This window comes from Neoarius graeffei, chromosome 1 (assembly GCF_027579695.1).
Source record: "Neoarius graeffei isolate fNeoGra1 chromosome 1, fNeoGra1.pri, whole genome shotgun sequence".
NCBI classification, from domain to species: Eukaryota; Metazoa; Chordata; class Actinopteri; order Siluriformes; family Ariidae; genus Neoarius; species Neoarius graeffei.
The window spans coordinates 84573268-84597360 of NC_083569.1; the positions used below are offsets into that span (position 1 = coordinate 84573268).

General features: G+C 42.4%; 1 pseudogene; it reads right to left on the reverse strand.

Annotated features, from left to right (window-relative positions):
* LOC132885336 (serine/threonine-protein kinase D3-like) overlaps positions 1-24093 on the reverse strand; it is a 47083-nt pseudogene that overhangs the window by 17880 nt on the left and 5110 nt on the right.

The following is a 24093-nucleotide window of genomic DNA, read 5'->3' on the forward strand; positions in this document are numbered from 1 at the left end:
GGTGGGGGGGGGGCATGATGTTATAGGAAAATTATCAAAGGCGGAGTGGTGTGTGGGAGAGTTACTGTTAAAACCCACAAAATGATCATTCTGCATTATACATCAGTTAGTTCCATTTGACTAATTTGACTGGTCATGCAGTTTACCAAGAGTGCCCATATTTCCAATAAATGCACTGGGACATTTCACTGTGTTGACCACTCTGCTTGTCTGTGTCCACCACGTAAATTACACTTCCTATTTTGAAACCATTACTGCAGTGGTGTTCGTGACATCAACAACAAACATGGCAAAAATGACACTTTTCAGGAATATAACTTTTGGGAAAATATGAAAGCTCATCAGATGATGATGAAAAAGAATACAGGATGCCGATTTTACCTGAAGTACTTTTAACGGGAATGTACAAATCAATCAATGTGAGCTAGCTAGCCAGTTACCTGATGTGCTATAAAGTGAGTGTGGCTTCTTTGGGATCAAAAAGAAACACAGTGTTTGGCCATACTGGCGTTGAGTAGTACAAATATCGGATATATTCCATTCAGCTAGCATGATACTGAATAAGTCGAAGATGAGTTCAATATTATGCTAGCTGAATGGAATGTATCTGATATACCATGAAAAAAGCCAGCCAATATTATTAATAAGTCCCGGGTATGATTTTAAACTGCAACCAGTTGAGAGTCTCAGGTCCAGGAGGACTTGAGCATTGGGGGAAGTGGAGTTACCCCTTAATCACCATTGCCCCCAGGTCCGCTCTGACCCGGAGTGGCTTCCAGCTATGGGTTAAATAGTACATCACCAATAAGGCGCTGGCAGCTGGGCACTTTTTGGTGCAGTGTGGCAGATGAACCCAACAGGGTCAATGTCACACCACTAGATGGCATGCAGAAGTGCCACTGAAATGGCCAACGGATGGCATCACTCGGCAAGTCGGTTGTCACTGTGGGGCAACTTCTATACCCCTCAGGTCTGTGGCACTTTTGTGCACCAATTGGCATCAGGTCTGGAGGTCCAGAGACAACATGATGGAGGCATGACATTGTTTGTCTGACCTTACCGTGCAACTCTCTTTTTCAGTTTTTCGATGTCTGTTGGTATGTTTTTCTCTTGTAAATCTACGAGAAAAATATCTTATGAAGTTTTGGGAGTCTTTTGGGTGTTCAATGCATCTTTGTCTTTCCCAGCGAACAAAGAAATGCTTCTGTGCATGCGCAGCAGAAACCTCTCACTGAATATTTGTATCAGCTCCAATGTGTGACATGTTGTCTTGACAACCATGCAATATAAACCATATTCAACGCTCATTCTCCATTGGGTAGAGTGACGTAATGCACATAGGATAAACGATATGCTAGCAATACTGCATGCTATCAAACCAAATGAAGGAAACCTGCTAGAAGGGAATAGAACGCGTTTTTATTCCATCGAAAAAGTGCCCTGTATGTATAATAATCAATATTAATGTCTTGCTTATAGAACCGTTGTATAAAAGTAATATTGCACTCGTAATTGTGTGGTTATACTGAATAATCAGCACAGCTGTAATTACCTATTGCACTTGGCCTGCAGGCTGGTACCTACACAGAACCAGTAGATATTCATTATAATCACACTCTTGCTTGTATGATACTGCTTAAATAACGCATCCTGAAGTGTTTCATTCCTCTAATATCACATCTGCTATTATGGAAAATTAATCAGCACCTTCAGACCAATCAGATTTGAGAATTGAATAGTGCTGTAGTATAAGGTACAATAACGTTCTGGGAGGTTGTGTGATTCACAGGGAATACAAAGCACCTTGTAGTACTTGTTGCTGTTCTCGTTCTGGTACAGTGTGATGCTTTTCCCATCTAGAACCCAGTAGTGCCTTTTTCTCTGCAAGACAAACTGAACTGATGTTCATTATCTAACATTTACAAATCTACACAATTTTCCCCTGACAACAAATGTCAGTGTGTTCTTCTGGTGTGTGTATTAGTGTTCACTCACCAGTGTATCTACATTGGTATGGTGCAACAGCCAGCCTTTCTTCAATATTCCACTGGATCTCCTCTTAGTTTGCTTAACTGACTGCATCACCCTCATCAAGGGGATATTACTGCTGAAACATGGACTGAAAGAGACAAGAGATGGATGGATGGCGAGTGTAGTGTTTATGCAGGATACATGATGTACTGTATAAACACTAAATGTAATATTAGTACAGACTATAGTACTGTTGTAGCGGCCAAAGTATAATTCATATAGACGTGAATTACAATTTATGTTAAAAGGTATAAATAATTTCATTTGAGTGTGTAATTTCATATAAGTAATTTACAGCGATGGGAATAACGGCGTTAGAAATAAATGGCGTTACTAACGGCATTACTTTTTTTAGTAACGAGTAATCTAACTAATTACTTTTTACATCGTTATAACGCCGTTCCCGTTACTTACAATAAAATACAATGCGTTACTTTATTAAAGCTGTTTTCATCTGGCACGCTGCTCGTTCAGCCTTTCTTTACTCTGCTTTAGTGTGGGGCGGGGAGACGCGAGACAACGGCACAGTAAGCCAATCAGAGTAGATTTGGACAACATACGTAGGTAGGCCACGCCTACTGCACTACTGCACACTCTTTCAATCAGAAGACACAGTGATGGCGAGCGGTCAGCCCAGCACTGCGCTTTCAAATTGGAAGCCATTGCTTTTCATTACTTGAAATAAAAGGCAAAAATGTGTACGTGCAATGCACATTATGTCAAGGAACAAAGCGTTTGTCCTCGTCAGTGGCCAGTAATTCGTAACAATTTTAATAACTACAAAAAAATATTAAATTTGATAGATGTCTTCTCACATTGTCCCACAAAAATATTAATATAGTGTAGATAATGTTACTGATTGGTTCTGTTAAGTGTCCATTTCAGTCATTAAACACATTTAACATTCACTTTTATTATGATTACACTAATTAAATGTAATTTGATTTTTTTTTTTTGGGGGGGGGGTGACAAAATGTAACAGAATCATTACTTTCCCTGGTAATTAGTTACTTTAATGACAAAGTAACTCCGTTACTAATTCAGTTACTTTTTGGGAAAAGTAACTAGTAACTATAACTAATTACTTTTTGAAAGTAACGTGCCCAACACTGGTAATTTATTTCATGATTAAAATGATGAATAACATGTGGCAAGGTTAGAAGAATTAGAATTAGAAGCATTAGAATTAGAATTCATATGTGAAGAATTAGAACTGTCTCACGCTTCTCAAGAATTAGAATTAATTCAGCTATATAAGAACCCAGATAGCAAAAGGGCGTTGATTCGACGGGGAATCATCGGCATGTTCTTCGACCACACGCCGTCGAATCATCGTGGATCACCGGCGTTGATTCAACACCGCTTTGCTCATACGAGTTTGCGTTGAAACGACGTTGAAAAGTGGATGGTGGCCGACAGAGAATAGACCCCCTGCACCCTTTATTCAACTACGGATTTCGGTCGATTTATAGTTTAATTTTCGGCGATGATTCATCCAACTTTACTTCCTGTTTTATGTACAACAGGAAGGCTACAAATTAAGCAAAACAAGCTAAATTAAAGTAGCTAACAATAAAGCATCGGGGCTCTTGCCTAGGATGAACACACACATGCATACTTCAACCATGAAAGTGAAACTTAATTTATATCAATGTGCGTAGGCTACGTCCTGTTTAATGTACAACAGGATATAAAAATGCATGCAACAATGCACCTCTCCTAATGTTTGTCAAGCTATCTAATGAGGCATAACTTTTATAAGGAACAGAACACACTTGAACAAGTTCTTAGAAACATTTTATGATTTATTTATAATTGTGGCCTATTCCTCCTGCGGCGCAGACACCTGTACATGGAAACAGAAAAACATAACCAAAATTAATTTGATGCAGCATTGATAAAGAAAGTCAGCAGTAGGCTATGGGTTTCGAAATGCCACCCTACCTCATTATTTGGACATGGGGAAAAACTATATTTAAAATCCAAAGAGGGATGGAGGGAGGAAAATTAAAACAAAAGAAAGAAATGAAATATAGAGTAGAGAATATTTGATAAAATTAAGGATGTTTTTATTCAGTAAACATTTAAAAAAATGTTCTACAACACTCTAGCCTAGTGACTTACCAGTAACAAAATAGACTTGAAGTATTCAGATCCGCTTGAGAACAAGAAAGTTAAAGAGAAGAAACCAAACAGGAACATGGCTTTCGTGAAACCGTGCATCTTCTGTCAGGGAGATCATACCATGGAACAGTGCAAGAAACTTCAAAAAAAGCTGCACAAAGAAAAATTGGAATTCCTTAAAAGTAAAGGACTCTGCTTCAGCTGTCTTATAGGAGGGCACATGAGCAGTGCCTGTGAAGAAAAGAAGAGCTGTGAGATGTGTTCAGCTAAACACCCTACACTGTTACACATAAAGCAGACCCCTAAAGACATACCAAAAGAAGACACTTCAAGGGAGGAACCAAAAGAGGAGTCTTTACAGGAAGAACAAACTGTGGTCAGTGGATTCGTGGATGCAGGGAAAACTTGCTCTCAGATGGGGGCCGGGGGTGCAGGAACCGTCCTCGCCATCGTTCCGGTGAGAGTGAATGCAAAGAAAGGCAACAAGGTGCTGACTTGTTATGCGTTCCTGGATCCAGGGAGCAACGCCTCCTTTTGCACTAACAAGCTAGCCAACAACCTTAACCTGCAAGGAAAAAATGTGAACATTCTACTTACCACTATGGGAGACCAAAGGACCGTCTCGTGCAAGATGTTGCCAGACCTAGAAATCAGCAGTCTGGAGGGGGATGACTTTGTCGGGCTCACTGGTGTGTTTATGCAAAGGGCCATACCTGCTAGTCAGGAGAATATCCCAACCCAAGAGGACGTGGATAGGTGGCCACACTTACGAGGTGTACGAATTCCATTGATCAAGGCGGATATCGATCTTCTAATTGGGACTGATGTCGCAAAGGCTTTAGAGCCAAAAGAGGTAATCTGCAGCGTGAAAGATGGGCCGTATGCAGTACGTACAGTCTTGGGATGGACAGTGAATGGGCCGCTGCGTGAGAACATCGGAAGCTGGTCAAAGGACGGATACCCACAGATCCAAATGAATCGGATATCGGTGGCTCGACTTGAAGAATTGTGGACCCAGCAATTCAAATATGATTTTCCCAAGAATGCTCAAGGAGAGCAGCTTGAGATGTCAAAGGAAGATCAACTGTTTATGGACAGAGTCACCACATCCACAAAACTGGTTGACGGTTACTACTCTATCGGATTGCCATTGAAGAACAAAGATGTGAAAATGCCTAACAATAGAGCAATGACGGAGCAACGAGCGCTCAACATGAAAAAGAAGCTTCAGAGAAACCAGACGTTCCGAGAAGAATACGTCAGCTTCATGAACCAGGTCATAACCAAGGGATACGCCGTCAAAGTCCCAGATGAAGAGCTTAACAGGAGTGATGGAAAGGTGTGGTTTATTCCACATCATGCCGTCTACCACCCCAAGAAGCATAAACTTCTAGTGGTATTCGACTGCGGCGCGTCATATCAGGGAATCACACTCAGTGAGCAACTTCTGCAAGGGCTGACATGACAAGCAGTCTGGTTGGAGTCTTAACACGATTTCGTCAGGAGCCAAGCGCAGTCATGGCAGATGTGGAGGCCATGTTCCACCAGGTCAAGGTCCCATCTGAAGACGCAGACCTTCTTAGGTTTTTATGGTGGCCTGACGGGGATATCTCAAAGGAGCTGCAGGAGTACAGAATGGAGGTACACTTGTTCGGAGCCACCTCCTCACCCAACTGCGAGAACTATGCGCTGAGAAGATGTGCCGAGGACAACAGGAGTACTTTTGATGCAGCAGCTGTGGGGACAGTGTTGAACAATTTTTACGTCGACGATTGTCTAAAATCGGTTAACTCAGAACAGGAAGCGATCAAGCTACTCCACAACTTGACGGCCATCTGTCAAACAGGAGGCTTTAGACTGACAAAATGGACGACCAACAGTCGAAACGTGTTGTTAACCATTCCGCTTGAGGACCGAGCAACAGAAGTCAAAGATCTTGATCTCGACCAGGACTCACTCGCCATCAAGAGAGCCTTGGGAGTACAATGGTGCATCTGGTCAGATCAATTCAAGTTTCAGGTGAACATCGAGCAGAAGCCTCTCACCAGGAGAGGAATCCTGTCTACAATGAGCTCTGTCTATGATCCGCTAGGAATGTTGTCACCAGTCATACTACCTGCTAGAAACATTCTGCAAGAATTGTGTAGACTAAGAACAGCCTGGGATGACACTGTGCCAGAACACCTCGCACAACAATGGACCAAGTGGACTGAAGAACTCCAACAGCTCACTGACTTTGGAGTAACTCAATGCTTTAAGCCACCTGAATTTGGCAAAACTTCATCGACGAATCAGCCCCCAGAGGATCATGGCTAATGGGAAGAGTCGTGAAGACTGTGGAGGATGAACATGGAGTCGTCCGCAAGGTTTGAGTCAAGACAAAGATGAATGAACTTGAGCGGCCGATCACCAAACTCTGCCTGCTTCAAGAAGCAGAATGAAAAGGACTGTTAAGTACATTCAATATTGTAATTGTTTCTAGGATAGAAAGCAATTAGGGGCCGGGTATGTAGCGGCCAAAGTAGAATTCATATAGACGTGAATTACAATTTATGTTAAAAGGTATAAATAATTTCATTTGAGTGTGTAATTTCATATAAGTAATTTATTTCATGATTAAAATGATGAATAACGTGGCAAGGTTAGAAGAATTAGAATTAGAAGCATTAGAATTAGAATTCATATGTGAAGAATTAGAACTGTCTCACGCTTCTCAAGAATTAGAATTAGAATTCATTCAGCTATATAAGAACGGTCTCGCGCTTCTCAGGGTAGATCTCGAGAAGCCGTGGAAGCGAACAGTTTTTCTTACCTGACTCACTGACTCTTTGATATTGACTCACCGACTCTCTGTATCTTAGAACCTTTGTAATAGTTAAACGAGGATTAAAGTTCAACTTTCAAGACGTTTCAAGTGGATTTATTGCAAGGCACACAGACACTGAGAGTGGAAACAGTTACTTTGGGACAGAGACTTCGTCAGCGTAAGCTATAGCACTTTTCTCAAGGTCTCACTACGAACGAGCCTCTACAACTGTACTATAGTCCATGATGTGTGGTTACCCGATGGGTGGTTGTTCGGCAGAGTCCTCAACGTGAGGTCGCGCGTTAAAGGGATACTCTTCATAAAATAGAGTTGACTGTTACCACAGCAATGTCCTCCTCAGATTCAGGCTTCTGGTTTGAGTTGCTCTCTGTGCGAGATGGGTGGGAGAAAGCATGTGGTTTGTCACTTCTTGTGTTAACTGGAAGTGTGTGTGGGTTCTGACTCTTCAAAAAAAATTTTTAATTTTGGTTACAATAAATTGCCCCTAGGAGTGAATGAGTGTGTGATGGGTCTTAATTCCTTTCCAGGGGGCATTCCTGCCTCGGTAGACTCTAGATCTATTGTGGCCCTGACCAGGATAAACCACTTGCTGAAGATGAACGAATAATGAGTCACAACATCTGTATTTTCTCCATTTCCTGTTTTGTAGATGAGAATTTAACTGAGTGGTTTGTATGTGTGGTAGAAATGTAACAATACATTGCAATGCAAAAACATGATGTGCAATATCAGTGATCTATTAATTAGTGTGAGTGCACAAGCTGTCACTTATTGTTCATGTTCCGGGTGGAGCTGTTTAGCCCAGGAAGCTGTATTTGTTATGCTACAGATGCTCACTGCTGTGTTTATACTCAGCATGTACCTCCATCAGAGGTTTAGCATGGTATGTTATAAAGCTTTACTGTCTGTCATCCTGATATGTCATTCATTCACAATGTAAAGTTTGTGCTTGCTGTTTATTGATTGTGTTTTGTTTGTGTTCAGTGCAGTGGTTGAACTGTAGTTTAGCACTAGACTTTGAGCACAGAGGCTAACGGTGCATGTTTAGCGAACTTGTAGAGGTCTGCACCCTTGGTTTAGTTGAGCAAGGTGTGTAAAGTTCAGAAAATAGTCTGTAAAAATGACTGCAAAATTGTGTATTTGTTTACAACCATCCATCTATCATCTGTAACCGCTTATCCTGTGGAGGGTCGCGTGCAAGCTGGAGCCTATCCCAGCTGACTATGGGTGAGAGGCGGGGTACACCCTAGACAAGTCACCAGGTCATCACAGGGCTGACACATAGACACAGACAACCATTCACACTCACATTCACACCTACGGTCAATTTAGAGCCACCAGTTATCCTAACTGCATGTCTTTGGACTGTGGGGGAAACCGGAGCACCCGGAGGAAACCCATGCAGACACAGGGAGAACATGCAAACTCCACACAGAAAGACCCTCGCTGGCCGCTGGGCTCAAACCCAGGACCTTCTTGCTGTGAGGTGACCGTGTTTACAACCATGTTACGCTAACTTTGTTTTCTTTAATTTTATTACTTTTGTTTTCTTTAGTTTTCATGGTGCTCGGTGTATGATGTCTGGTGTTCGAAGCTATACTCGTGTTCAAGAGGAATAAAACGCATCTGCACCTGTCATAGACTCTTTCCTGTTGTTCTTAATTCCAAGGGCTGCTACACAGTGTTAGTAAATCCACATTATTTTTTAAAAAGCAAATTAAAAATAAGCGCTGGATAAAAACCCAGTATATCTTATGTAAACAAAGATACAAATTTTGTTGTCTGGTGGTCAAGTGTTTATATGTTGCCTTGCACTTACGATCCAGTTCCCTGTGGTGGTGCACGTATGTTGTTCACCAAAGTCATCAAAAATCTGGTGACTTGTCGAGGGTGTACCCTGCCTCTCACCCATAGTCAGCTGGGATAGGCTCCAGCTTGCCCGTGACCCTGCACTGGATAAGCGGTTACGGATGATGGATGGTTGTAAACAAATACACAATTAGTTGATGCATTACCGCAGGGGTGGGCAATTATTTTTTCCATGGGGCCACATGAGAAACAGAAAATTTTGTGGCGGGCCGGACCAAAAGGCTGAACTAAATTCTGCATAATATTAATTGTATTTCTTTATATAAAGCAATAAATAACATTGTTTTTACAAGCTGCTAAGACTGGTAAGAGTATGGAAAAAACAAGGTTGCCTTACAAAAAATGTCATTCAATCAAATTTCCCAAAACAATGGTTAACAAAATGTGAACGTTTGTACCATTTTTTTTAGTCACATTCACCCCAAAACACAATAAAGACATCACAATATTGTCTTTCTACTCCAAATATCAAGCAAGATACATCATATTATAATAATGATGCCCACATTTGTAGTCAAATCACCTCATTTGGTGTTTTTCAGTTTTTTATTTGTTCAGTGAGAGAAATCTAGTCTCTGTTGGTCTTTAACGAGTGCATCAGAGTCAGGTTGAATGTCTGAGGTGGAGATGCGAAGCACAGCTGACAGATGATCATCAGTCGATTCGGTGTAGGAATCAGATCTACAGATCGGCTCGGGCTCCAGCGCCTGCTGGTAACGTCACACTATGTGATTGGCTGGACCGTTTGAAGGATGACGTACAAGTTTGTGGTTGGTCTGGACAAATTACGGAAGTAGTTATCGCGGGATTAGGTTTCGTGGGATTTCATGTCATGTTCATGTCGCGCGCATTGCATTTTTGTTGAACACAACTTCAAAATAAAAGCAATGCACATTCAGTCCATGCATGAGGTAAAATTAGAAAATACGTTTATTTTGTAATTTCTAATTAACCTTACGCGGGCCGGTCAGAATGAACCAAAGGGCCAGATGCAGCCCGCGGGCCGTAAAATGCCCAGGTCTGCATTACCGTATTCTCTTCAGTATGGAGCTCTGCTTCACGCACGGAAGCGCCGCTAAAAGACACTGCCCGCAAAAAATTTAAAAAATTGCACATACTAATATTTAGTTGAACTGCCTTTAGCATGACTTACAGCCCATATTTGCTGTGGCACTGTTTCAACAACCTTATGTAATGTCACAACATTTATTTGTGTTCAGAGTTGCATTAATTTTTCGCCAAGATCTTGTACTGATGACGGGAGAATCGAACCACCCTGTAAAGTGTTCTCCAGTACATCCCGAAGACTTTCAATGGGGACCTGTCAGGACCCTGTGATGGTCAATTCATGTGTGAAAATGATTCCTCATGCTTTCTGAACCACTCTTTCACAATCTGAGCCTTAATTTTATGCCCGTGCCATCAGGGAAGAAATAATCCATTGATATGATAATAACCTGGTCATTCAGTACATTCAGGCCATCAGCTGACTTCATTTTATTGCCCCATAACGTTGCTGAGCCTCGACCTGACCAACTGAATCAACCCCAGATCATAACACTGTCTCCAGAGGCTTGTACAGTGCATGATGGGTTCATTGCTTCATGTGATTCCCTTCTTACCCGGACACGCCCATCACTCAGGGACAGGGTCAATCTGGACTCATCAGACCACGTGACCTTTCTCCATTGCTCCAGAGTCCAATCTTTATGCTCCCTAGCAAATCGAAGCCTTTTCTCCTGATTAGTCTCACTAACAAGTGGTTTTCTTATGGACACACAGCTGTTTAGTTACTATGGGTGGTAAAAGAGAGCAACTGGACTTGCTTGAAAATTCTTGAAGACGTTTCACCTCTCATCCGAAAGGCTTCTTCAGTTCTGTCTGACTGGTAGGGAGTATCGGGTATTTATCCTCTCATGGATGAAAAGCTCATCTAAGGTGTCGTTGAGTCATCCTGTTGGCGTGGGTCACTGGGGGCTGAATGTGAATGGCCTTGAGAGTCGTTAGGGTGATCAATGGATTGCCCGTTAAGGTGATCAATGGAATGCTGATTCTCTCTGTCCTCCTGTGAGCCACTGAAAACAGCTGGGTTTTGGTGTGCATTCAGTTGTCTGGGAAGTGTGCCAAGGACTGCATTGTATGTGGCTGATAAATTATGTCTTAGACCCCCACCTCTGTTCAGTGATGGCCGTTCCAGGTTGACAAAAATGGCTTCTTTAACTCCTCGCTCATACCAACGATCCTCTCTGGCTAAAATGCGTACGTTGGAATCCTGAAATGAGTGTCCTTTGTTGTTAAGATGAAGGTAGACAGCAGAGTCCTGGCCTGAGGAACTGGCTCTCCTGTGTTGAGCCATACGCCTGTGAAGCGGTTGCTTGGTTTCACCAATATACGAGTCCGTGCATTGCTCACTGCACTGAATGCATACACCACGTTGTCCTGTTTGTGTCTGGGTATTCTGTCCTTAGGGTGGACCAATTTCTGCTTCAGGGTGTTACTGGGTCTGAAACGTACCGGAATGTTGTGTTTGTAGAAAATCCTCCTGAGTTTCTCAGATAGACCAGAAATGTAGGGAATGACAATGTTCTTGCGTTTGTTCCTGTTATCCTCCTTGTCCGTTATGTTCCTTTTCCTGCTCTTGAAGAAAGACCAGTTGGGATACCCACAGTTCTGAAGTGCTTTCCTGATGTGATTCTGCTCCTTCTCTTTTCCCTCTACCGTTGTAGGGATGTTCTGAGCCCTGTGTTGCAAGGTCCTAATGACCCCCAATTTGTGTTCCAGTGGGTGGTGAGAATCGAAGAGTAGGTACTGGTCCGTGTGTGTGGGTTTCCGGTAGACCTCGATGCTAAGGCTTCTGTCTTGTCTAATGTGTACATCACAATCCAAGAAGGCTAGATTATTCCCACTTACGTCCTCCCGAGTGAAATTGATGTTGATATCCACTGCATTGATGTGTTTAGAGAAGGCTTCCACTTCATGGGCTTTGATTTTAACCCAGGTGTCATCCACGTATCTGAACCAGTGGCTGGGAGCATCTCCTGAAAAAGTGGTCAAAGCTTTATGTTCCACTTCCTCCATGTAAAGATTGGCCACAATAGGGGACACCGGTGAGCCCATGGCACATCCATGCTTCTGTCTGTAGAAACTTTCATTAAACTGGAAATAAGTGGTAGTCAGGCAGAGGTCAAGCAGGGTGCAAATCTGGTCCGTGGTGAGGTTCGTTCTATCCAGTAAGGTGTTGTCTTGAAGGAGTCGTTTTCTAACAGCTTCAACTGCTTCTGTGGTGGGAATGCAGGTGAAAAGAGAAGTGACATCATAAGAAACCATGGTTTCATCTAAGTCTAGTTTGAGGTCTGCAACTTTAGTAGCAAAATCTTGGGAGTTTTTGACGTGATGTAGCGTATTCCCAACAAGAGGAGCCAGGATGGTGGCTAAGTGTTTGGCAATGTTATAGGTGACAGAGTTTATACTGCTGATGATAGGTCTGAGTGGAGCTCCTTCCTTGTGAATCTTGGGGAGTCCGTATATGAGAGGAACGGCTTCCCCGGGGTACAATCTGTAGTACAGAGATCTGTTGATGGCTTGGTCCTTTTCTAGTTGTTGCAGGCAGCTAACAACTTTCTTTTTGTAACAACTGGTGGGGTCCCGTCTTAAGGTTTCATAGGTGGTTGTGTCTCTGAGGAGACTGGACATCTTTGAGTGGTAGTCCGCTGTGTTTAGCACCACTGTGCATCTCCCTTTGTCAGCAGGAAGGATGGTGATGTCCCGGTCTCTTTGAAGCAATGTAAGAGCCCTCCTTTCTTGGCTGGTGAGGTTGGAGGGGGGTGCTTTTGCACCGGACACCCCCCTCCAACCTCACCAGCCAAGAAAGGAGGGCTCTTACATTGCTTCAAAGAGACCGGGACATCACCATCCTTCCTGCTGACAAAGGGAGATGCACAGTGGTGCTAAACACAGCGGACTACCACTCAAAGATGTCCAGTCTCCTCAGAGACACAACCACCTATGAAACCTTAAGACGGGACCCCACCAGTTGTTACAAAAAGAAAGTTGTTAGCTGCCTGCAACAACTAGAAAAGGACCAAGCCATCAACAGATCTCTGTACTACAGATTGTACCCCGGGGAAGCCGTTCCTCTCATATACAGACTCCCCAAGATTCACAAGGAAGGAGCTCCACTCAGACCTATCATCAGCAGTATAAACTCTGTCACCTATAACATTGCCAAACACTTAGCCACCATCCTGGCTCCTCTTGTTGGGAATACGCTACATCACGTCAAAAACTCCCAAGATTTTGCTACTAAAGTTGCAGACCTCAAACTAGACTTAGATGAAACCATGGTTTCTTATGATGTCACTTCTCTTTTCACCTGCATTCCCACCACAGAAGCAGTTGAAGCTGTTAGAAAACGACTCCTTCAAGACAACACCTTACTGGATAGAACGAACCTCACCACGGACCAGATTTGCACCCTGCTTGACCTCTGCCTGACTACCACTTATTTCCAGTTTAATGAAAGTTTCTACAGACAGAAGCATGGATGTGCCATGGGCTCACCGGTGTCCCCTATTGTGGCCAATCTTTACATGGAGGAAGTGGAACATAAAGCTTTGACCACTTTTTCAGGAGATGCTCCCAGCCACTGGTTCAGATACGTGGATGACACCTGGGTTAAAATCAAAGCCCATGAAGTGGAAGCCTTCTCTAAACACATCAATGCAGTGGATATCAACATCAATTTCACTCGGGAGGACGTAAGTGGGAATAATCTAGCCTTCTTGGATTGTGATGTACACATTAGACAAGACAGAAGCCTTAGCATCGAGGTCTACCGGAAACCCACACACACGGACCAGTACCTACTCTTCGATTCTCACCACCCACTGGAACACAAATTGGGGGTCATTAGGACCTTGCAACACAGGGCTCAGAACATCCCTACAACGGTAGAGGGAAAAGAGAAGGAGCAGAATCACATCAGGAAAGCACTTCAGAACTGTGGGTATCCCAACTGGTCTTTCTTCAAGAGCAGGAAAAGGAACATAACGGACAAGGAGGATAACAGGAACAAACGCAAGAACATTGTCATTCCCTACATTTCTGGTCTATCTGAGAAACTCAGGAGGATTTTCTACAAACACAACATTCCGGTACGTTTCAGACCCAGTAACACCCTGAAGCAGAAATTGGTCCACCCTAAGGACAGAATACCCAGACACAAACAGGACAACGTGGTGTATGCAATTCAGTGCAGTGAGCAATGCACGGACTCGTATATTGGTGAAACCAAGCAACCGCTTCACAGGCGTATGGCTCAACACAGGAGAGCCAGTTCCTCAGGCCAGGACTCTGCTGTCTACCTTCATCTTAACAACAAAGGACACTCATTTCAGGATTCCAACGTACGCATTTTAGCCAGAGAGGATCGTTGGTATGAGCGAGGAGTTAAAGAAGCCATTTTTGTCAACCTGGAACGGCCATCACTGAACAGAGGTGGGGGTCTAAGACATAATTTATCAGCCACATACAATGCAGTCCTTGGCACACTTCCCAGACAACTGAATGCACACCAAAACCCAGCTGTTTTCAGTGGCTCACAGGAGGACAGAGAGAATCAGCATTCCATTGATCACCTTAACGGGCAATCCATTGATCACCCTAACGACTCTCAAGGCCATTCACATTCAGCCCCCAGTGACCCATGCCAACAGGATGACTCAACGACACCTTAGATGAGCTTTTCATCCATGAGAGGATAAATACCCGATACTCCCTACCAGTCAGACAGAACTGAAGAAGCCTTTCGGATGAGAGGTGAAACGTCTTCAAGAATTTTCAAGCAAGTCCAGTTGCTCTCTTTTACCACCCATAGTTACTATGACCTGGATGACTGAGAATATTCACAGACAGCTGTTTAGTTCCAATTCAGTGAGGGGTTCTTGCATCGTGTGTGGAAATGCTCTTAATTTCACTATTAAACATAGCTGTGAGTTCTACTGTCAGTTTTTTTTTTTACAATTTGACTTCAAGTGTTTAAAGTGATCTCTGATCATGGACAGTCTGGATTTTTTCCTGACCATATTTCTTCTGCAAAGTTGATGGTTCATCACTATCCTTCCAGGTTTTAATAATGTGTTGTACAGTTCTTAATCCAATTCCAGCAATCTCCTAAGTTGTTTTCTTTGCTTGTTCCAGGCCAATAATTTGACCCTTCTGAAACACAGTAACATCTTTTCCACGACCATGGGATATGTCTACCGATATAATTGTTTAAGAAATGAGAAGTTACTCACTGCATCAGTTACGGGTAAAAGAATTATTGCTAGCTGAAACACAATAATCACTGCAGTAATTATCCAATCAAAGGCTCTTAAATAGTTGTGCATTTAACAGCAGTGTAAATGGAGAGCAGGCTGGTCACATGATCGCATTCTTTCACGGAAAGACAAGAATCATCAGCACTTATGAAGCGACCAGTTGCAATGAACACCACGCACTATACGTTATATCAGAAATAATCAACCTTTCTACTGAACTGAATCATGACCAGAGTGCATCATTATACCAGTAAAATGTAGTTGTTTGTATGCATGTAATTTGGCAAACCTTCTCCATTGGCTCGCTCCCCTCTACAGTCCGGTGGAACCTGAGACTCACAGCGGCGATGACAGTTAAACTTGCAGTCTGCATAAAGAAGACAAGATGAAAAAAATTCAAAAGGCAAATCAGTAAAATACAAACTAAGAGCAAGCATAAAGAAATAACATCACATGCCTCTATATGCACTGGGCTAACGCTGCATTAAAGAATTACATCCCTGTTTTCCTCCATTATCTCTATCCACTGCATCTTTAGTGTATGTTAAGTTACCTTTCAAAATTCACCAAGGACAGATTTTGAACTCTGAATATACAAAACATTTTTATTGATTGCTTTAATAAATTCCCAAATATATTTATAAATTAAGCTCTAAATTTGTGTAAATTGTTTTTTTCAGTAATCAGATTAACTTTTACGAAGTAGTTGTTTATAGTTATGTGTAAACTTTAAAGTACTGTATAAGTAATCAGAATTATTGTTTTGCTCTAGAGTAATGACAGTTTTGGAAGGACTCCCCCCCCATCATTACTGTCGAAGAATTGTTAATAGTATTAATAGCGCTAATAGAGGAATAGTTTTAGATCTGAATTTGCTTTGTACAGTCACATGTTTAAAGTGCATATTCTGGATCAATTTCATGTTTTTTTTTTATATGAAAGTATGTCCCCTTACATACTCATCCAGAAGGGTAATTTTGCACAAGGCCATCTGTCTACAGCAGAAAAAAATAAAATAACAAAATGCGCCTAGAAAAATCCCAAGGGAGTCTGGAGCCAGATTCGTGACGTCACCTGCGGAAGCGCCAGCAGGCTGTGAGAGCTTTGCATGGTTTCAGTGCACAGCCTGTGTAGACCAAGCGCTCCCATTTCTCTCTCATTGCCCGGTCTTTTGGAAAACGATGAGTACTAATCCCATCAAGATTGGTGTTGCTACACCCTCCTACAATACATCTGTTAACCATTTTAATAATTACGCGATAACGTTGAAGAAATTTGCAGAAAACCACCAGGTCGTTTTCTCATAAACAAACCAGCGCTGACATAGGATTCAGAGGGAGGCGTCCTGCACGCGACGTCACGAAAATCAATGTTTCTCGGGAAATCCAAATGCCAAGTTTTTTCAGAGGCAGACCAATTCGCCTCAAATGGCTTGATTTCAACTGAATTTTTCTGGTATTGCGCAAGGTAAAAAAATTGCAGAGAATGCAGAATGTTACAGATATTTGACCAAAGTTTAATATAAAATAGGAGAATTACATTGATCTTCACATCCATTATCAAATCCATAAAGAGATGCTTTGTAAATATCTCATCTCATTATCTCTAGCCGCTTTATCCTTCTACAGGGTCGCAGGCAAGCTGGAGCCTATCCCAGCTGACTACGGGTGAAAGGCAGGGTACACCCTGGACAAGTCGCCAGGTCATCACAGGGCCGACACATAGACACAGACAACCATTCACACTCACATTCACACCTATGGTCAATTTAGAGTCACCAGTTAACCTAACCTGCATGTCTTTGGACTGTGGGGGAAACCGGAGCACCCGGAGGAAACCCACGCGGACACGGGGAGAACATGCAAACTCCACACAGAAAGGCCCTCGCCGGCCCCAGGGCTCGAACCCAGGACCTTCTTGCTGTGAGGCGACAGCGCTAACCACTGCTTTGTAAATATAATTATGAAATTGGTAAAGCAAGACAGTCTTTCTTCTCCAACATCATCAACAGGAATATGAACAATGCCCGTGTGCTATTTTCAACAGTAGAGAAGCTAACTAATCCCCCACCACAATTAGCACCTGAACTTCTCTCAGTTAATAAATGCAATGAGTTTGCATCCTTCTTCAAAGTTAAAATTGATAAAATATGGCAGAATATTGCTCATAATATATCTCGGTTGCAAATAACTGAAAAGCTGCAATCACCAGTGACACAGACAGACAATTTCAACACAATGTCAGAATTTTGTTTGATTGATTACGAGACTCTTGAAAAAACTGTACAAAATCTCAGTTCCTCAACATCTGAATTGGACATTCTGCCCACCAACTTTCTTAAGTCTGTTCTTCACCTCATAATTACAGATGTGCTTCAGATCATGAATACATCCCTAGAGACTGGCATTGTTCCTGTGTCCCTGAAAAAAGCCGTTGTAAAGCCCCTACTTAAAAAGAATAATCTGGATGCTTCAGTATTAAACAACTACAGGCCAATATCAAATCTACCATTCATTGGGAAAATCCTTGAAAAAATTGTCTTCAATCAATTAACTGCCTTCTTGATATCAAACAGCTGTTTTGATAACTTTCAGTCAGGATCTCGTGCCAATCATAGCACTGAAACAGCGCTGATTAAAGTTATAAATGACATACGTCTTAATACTGATGCAGGCAAAACATCGGTCCTGGTGTTACTGGACCTCAGTGCAGCTTTTGATACTGTTGATCACAACATACTGCTATATCGACTTGAACACTGGGTTGGGTTGACTGGTAAAGTTATCAATTGGTTAAAATCATACTTAAAAGATAGAAGCTTCTTTGTTACCATGGGAAATTGTACCTCAACATCAATGTCCTTGACCTGTGGTGTCCCCCAGGGGTCGATCCTTGGACCATTACTATTCAACCTTTATATGCTCCCACTTGGACAAATTATCAAGAACAACTAAATTTTGTATCACTGCTATGCAGATGACACCCAAATTTATTTTGCTCTATCACCTCATGATTATGCCCCCCTTGAAAGTCTCTACCAGTGTATCGACCAAATCAACAACTGGATGTCACAATTTTCTTCAGCTGAACACAGATAAAACAGAAGTAATTCTATTTGGGGAAAAAAGATGAAAGACTCAGGATTACCACTATTCTTGACACAAAGGGGATTAAAACAAAAGATATGGTTAAAAATCTTGGTGTTTTCATTGACAGCGAGCTAAACTTTGACAGTCACATGAAAGCAATCACTAAATCGGCATTTTATCACCTATAAAACATTTCCAAACTGAGGACTTGTGTCAAAAAATGATCTGGAAAAACTTATACATGCCTTTATCTCTAGTAGGGTTGATTACTGCAATGGCCTTTTCACAGGCCTGCCAAAAAAGACCATCAAACGACTTCAGGTGATTCAAAATGCAGCGGCCAGCGTTCTCACACGAACAAAAAGAACAGAGCACATTACTCAAATTCTAAGGTCCCTTCACTGGCTTCCAGTAAGCTACAGAATTGACTTTAAAGCATTGCTGCCGGTGTACAAATCTCAAATGGTACAGGGCCCAATTACCTCTCTGATATGTTGCAGTGGCCTAACCCACTCAGATCTACCAGATCGCAGCAGCAAAATTTACTGGTAAAACCTGTTGTTCAAACAAAGTGTGGTGACGCAGCTTTTAGCTACTATGCAGTACAGCGATGGAACCAACTCCCAGAGGACATCAAAAAATGCTCCTGCTGTTGGCAGCTTCAAATCTAGATTAAAGACCAAGCTGTTCTCAGATGCTTTCTGCTAACTGATAAATATCATCTTTACATGTTTTAAACTTTACTTAACTTTTATTCTATTTTATTCTGCTGTTTTTTTTACTGAACTTTTACTTCATTTATTATTTTATTTCTACTATTGTTTAATTCTTCTTATTTTTTTCTCTCTTCTTCCCCATTTATTTTATGTAATTTTATTTTCTATTGTTTACTGTTTTGGGACCAAGCAGTTGTGATTTGTTGTTGCTGAGAAAAGTGTTACAAATAATTTGTAAATCCACGCTATGTTACGTAAATATGTTCAGTTGGTAAACAGGGAGTTGATGTGCGACAGACCTGAAAATGGTATAAATGGTATAGAACCCCAAGATGAAGCTCAGTACTAAATATCAAGCAGTTGTGATTTGTAGTTGCTGAGAAGTGTTACGAAAATTTTGTAAATCCATCCTATATATTTCGTAAATAATTCCTTCCAGTAGACTTAGATCAAGTTTAAAAAAAAAAACGATTTCTTTTATTATGGTCTTTGAGCCAAAAGGTCAAGAGTCCAGCATCTTCCTGCTCAAGCACATAGACTTAACCTAGATGTGTAACTAAAGTGTGTTAGAGCACAGAAGATACAAAACTGTTCAACCTTGACCTCAGTTATGTCCTTCATGTGTAACCTTTGACCCAGAAGTGTTAGCAGCTCTCACCGGAGCACTACAGGCCTTGGCGGAACAGACCCTTCAGCAGCGGGTGACAGTGCTGACACACTGTAGGCTTGGTGTATGTGTGGATGTGAAAGGTGTGTGGCACCAGGGGTCTGCCTCCTTTAGTTCCATCGCACAGCCCCAACCACACAGGCCTGTCTGCCCACGATGGGGGCAGAGAGCGTGACGGCTTGGAAAGACTGATCTGGAAAAGAGAGGAGACAGACAACAGCATGAGTAAAGGAAAAATGGAAAATATAATTGTGTATTATTACTGAGCATTTTGTATTATTCTTGAGTGTTTATATGCCTGTCTTGTAGTGACGAACAATTACTATGAGAGCTGGGACTTCAGCTCAGCCAAACCTTAGCCAGACACCAAAAAAGCAACAGGGCCAAGGATTTTGCAAGGGATTAGCAGCAGGCTGCCAGGTTGCTCCGTTGTGTGTAGTTGTCGAAGGTCATTTTAAAAGTAACTAAGTAAATCACACAGGGAAATGAATACTTAAGTTTGAGTAAAAAATACTGTTGCAAGTGTGCGTGGAAGAAGAATCTGGAGGCAGAAATCTTAGTTGCTAGGTTGTTAGCCTGTACTACTTGCTCTCGGTAGCACTGCTTTATTAGCATTCGTTAACACTACTGATGAACACTACACCAGCTGGAAGGTGACTTCACTGCTGCGCTGATGGTGCTGACTCACAGTTAAGCTCGCGTTGGACTTCTCCGCACTGCTCTCCAAACTAAAAACCATGGAATTGATAAACTGGTCTCTTCATGCAATTGACACAATCTTCTCAACGAGAAGCCTGGGTTCGGGGGAACCAGCCTGTCCTGCCGGAATGTTCGCAGCTGGCTACACGATGGATGTGTGGGAGCGGTGGCGGGTCGTGTGCCTGGCGGTTCTTTCTGTGGAGGGCATTGAAAACATCTACCTATTCGGAACCATGATTACAGGACTTTTGCTGATTGGATTAGGCATTGCCCTGGTTTATTGAGGAAATCAGAAAACGGTGACAGCTGTCCAAAGCCCCATAAAGCTGCCCGACATGATTGAAGTGGTGGGCAGAGCTGTTGGCACTCAGACTGTGGCTATTCAGAACTTGAACCGCAACATGGATAACATCATGGAGAAGCTTTCGGCTTTGCAGAGGAAAACGGATTCGGAGACCAGAATGGACAGAGTAGTCGTGTAAAGGAACGCGTCTACTCACCCCAAGATCAAACAATCCCAATATTATTTGCTTTTGGCTCCCTCAGACAGCACAGGCCTTGGCCAAGGCCGTTGCTGGGAAAACAATTCCCCCCGGAGGTCACTGCTGTTAGACTCTCTTGTATTCCTCCCCCCTCTTCCCGTGGTCACCGCTACCCACAGTGTGACAAGTGGGTGCGTGACCAGCGCCATCATGGCTGCAGGAACAGACGGCTGCTTGCTTGCGCTGGGTTACCTCCATCTCCTCCCCTCCCCCCTTTCCCCCTCCCCCCATCAAGTCCCAAGTTTTCGTGTTGTAAAGTGTACTTGTGTTATTTTGTGCTTATGTGCTGAGGTGTTTTTTTAATGTTCCCACACTGTACTCCTCACAGGAGCATAGTGTGGGGGTTGTTTTTTTTCTCCTCCCCTATCCTCATGTTACTCTGTATTTTTTTTTCATCCCTGTCTTCCTGTCCTGTCTACTCCCCCTCTGTCAATTGTATGTGTGTATGTAAGGACAGGTTGATGGTCAATTTCGCTGGTACTTGTGACTAGTGATAATAAAGGGTTCATTCATTACATACATACACACACACATTTTATATATATATATATATATATATATATATATATATATATATATATATATATATTTGCCTATAGAGACCGTACTTTGTGCAGCGAAATATATATATATACACATGCATGCGTATGTGTGTAAAGAATATTAATGCGTATTTATATATATATATATATATATATATATATATATATATATATATATACACACACACACACACACACACACACACATTTATATACACACATGCATGCGCACTAAACATGTACTGACAATCTGTGATACAATATATTGCAATATTCGACATGCACAATATTAACACACCACTTGCGTTAAGTCCTGGAGGAGGTTGCCTATAGAGACCGTACTTTGTGCAGCGAAATATATATATATATATAATATATTTCGCTGCACAAAGTACGGTCTCTATAGGCAACCTCCTCCAGGACTTAACACAAGAGGTGTGTTAATATTGTGCATGTCGAATATTGCAATATATTGTATCACAGATTGTCAGCACATGTTTAGTGCACATGCATGTGTGTGAGAGAGAATTTGGAATTTTGTTTTGCCACACTGAAGTGAGTAATGTGCTACAGAAGTGTGTATGAGGTTTAAAGTGGTGAGTATTTACTACAGCGTCAGTGTGAGAGAGAGCACTTACATAGTTTCTTTAAAACTCTTTTCCATTAGAGTGTGCTGAAATAGTTTTTACATCTCTCACACACACACACTTTCTTGCCCTTTAACTGTACATGCATTGTAAAAGTATGCGTTTGTGTAGGTTGTGACTGTTGCGACGACTTGGAGGTTTGGACAACGTGTGTGTATTTAATTATACTATGAGGTTAATGATGGTAAATACATGGACTTTGCCATATTGCACTACATTTACATTGCACTTCAACTTTCAACTTTTTTGAACCTTTTTGACCTTTTTCACCTGAAGGACTTTACCTGCCCTGTTTAAAAAAAAAACTGTCTAAGGTCCTTAGTTTGGATTAACTGAATGTGATGATGATGATGCCCTTTATTGTCACTAGTCACATGTACCAGCGAAATTACCCGTCCACCTGTCCGTACATAAACAAACATACAATTGACATAGGGTAGACAGGACAGGAAGACAGGAATAAAGATAAAAAGAAAACACAACATGAGGAGAGATAAGGAAAAAAAAGAACACCCCCACATATGCTCCTGTCAGGAGTACAGTGTGGGAACATAAAAAAAAAAAAACCCTTGCATAAGCACAACTACAACACAGGTACACTTTAAACACGGGACTTGAGGGGGGGAATCAGGGGTAAGGGAGGAGGTAATCCAGTGCAAGCAAGCAGCCGTCCGCTCCTGCAGCCATGAAGGCGCTGGTCACGCACCCGCTTGTCACACTGGGGGTAAAAATGGCGACCGCGAAGAGTTAGAGAGGAATGCGAGGAATGAGAGCATCTCCCGACATTGACCTTCAGGGGGAAATGTTTTCTTAGCAACGGCCTAAAACAAGGCTGGTGCTGTCTCAGGGCGCCGAATGTCGATAAGATATGAATTGTTTTGGTCTTTCCAGACGCAGTCTTCAAATCAAATCAAATCAAATCAAATCAAGTTTTTTTGTATAGCGCTTTTAACAATAAACATTGTCGCAAAGCAGCTTTACAGAATTTGAACGACTTGAAACATGAGCTAATTTTATCCCTAATCTATCCCCAATGAGCAAGCCTGTGGCGACGGTGGCAAGGAAAAACTCCCTCAGACGACATGAGGAAGAAACCTTGAGAGGAACCAGACTCAAAAGGGAACCCATCCTCATTTGGGCAACAACAGACAGCCTGACTATAATATTAACAGTTTTAACAGGTATAACCCTCAACTGTCCTCATGGGGCCGTCCTTCACAGGAGCGGTGCGATAAAACTCCGACCAGACACAGGGCACCAGGATGGATCAAGCAGGTCCGAGGGGCAGAAGAGGCCAGCATCTCAATCCCAGGATCAACATGTAACTCAGAGGGACAGATTGGGGGGGGGGGAGAAAGAAAACACGTTAAACACGTAGTCTTTGCACGTCTACACCGCTCGTCCATATCTGTCCATTCTATTCAAATTGATCTCCGAAAAACGTATTCCTTGCAAAGCTGGAGCTGCTCCGAGATAACAACCATTTTGTGGCTAAAGTTTTGAATGTCCACAGATCGAGTGCCAACAGCTTTGCCCACCACTCCAATATCGGGCAGCTTTGTGGGGCTTTGAACAGCTGTCACCGTTGTCTGATTTCCTCGATATACCAGGGCAATGCCTAATCCAATCAGCAAAAGTCCTGTAATCATGGTTCCGAATAGGTAGATATCTTCAATGTCCTCCACAGAAAGAATCGCCAGGCACACGACCCGCCACCGCTCCCACGCGTCCATCGTGTAACCAGCCGCAAACGTTCCGGCAAGACAAACGGGTTCCCCCGAACCCAAAACTGTGTCAATTTCGTTAGGAGACCAATTTATCAATTCCATGCTTTTTTAATTTAGAAAGTAATGCAGGAAGAGTCTCTTCAAAAGCAGATGAGACAAACACCAAAGCACAAGCAGGGAAAAAAAAAAAAGGAGGGAGAGGGAGAGCAGAAAAATGCGACCGCCTTCCGTGGAAGCACGGAGAGAGAATGTGTTCTTGATGGTGAAGGCAAAGTTTGCAAACATTATTCCAA